Below are 649 nucleotides of genomic sequence, written 5' to 3'. Positions count from 1 at the left end.
GAGTCACAGTCAGTGTAGATCTGGGGAAATCTGTTAAAGATAAAAGCAGACAAAGATAAAGATGAAAGACACTCGCAATGAAGTATTAATTCCACATTAATTAACTGTGTATTCTCAGTCTTATTGTATATATAAAATGAAATTATATATTATATTAAAAACACATATTGGTTGATCTTTGAGCTGAATGTCTATTACATCTCTGGTACTTTGGGTCTAAGGTGGAAAATTTTAGTTTTTAGAACATTAATCTGTTTCTTACCTTATGAAAGTTTTTCAGGCACAAATAGGTTCTGCCATAAGTCACATTCATTGTTTTGTTAAGATGAAGCTTTTAAAGGTTCATGAAACAGTAAATCAAATGTTCTTGATGGTTTACACACATAAAAGGTTACTTTACAACACAAAATACTGTCATCTCATTCCAGTTATGGGGAAAAAAGCTTGTCAACAAACATTTTTCTTCATAGTTTTCATTAATGAATTTAACACTAGTTCAGAACAAGTGAAGCCCAAACAGTTTGATCGCCGTCTGGTGGCTGCTGCAGTGTAGGTCATAAACCCTGACCTCTCCGTGAAACATGAATTGGATGTGAGCCAAAATAAACATCAAATTACACTTCAAAAAAAAAAAAAAAAAAAAAAAACC

This window comes from Cyprinus carpio, chromosome A7, assembly GCF_018340385.1.
Source record: "Cyprinus carpio isolate SPL01 chromosome A7, ASM1834038v1, whole genome shotgun sequence".
In the NCBI taxonomy this organism is placed as follows: domain Eukaryota; kingdom Metazoa; phylum Chordata; class Actinopteri; order Cypriniformes; family Cyprinidae; genus Cyprinus; species Cyprinus carpio.
This window is presented reverse-complemented; position numbering follows the sequence as displayed.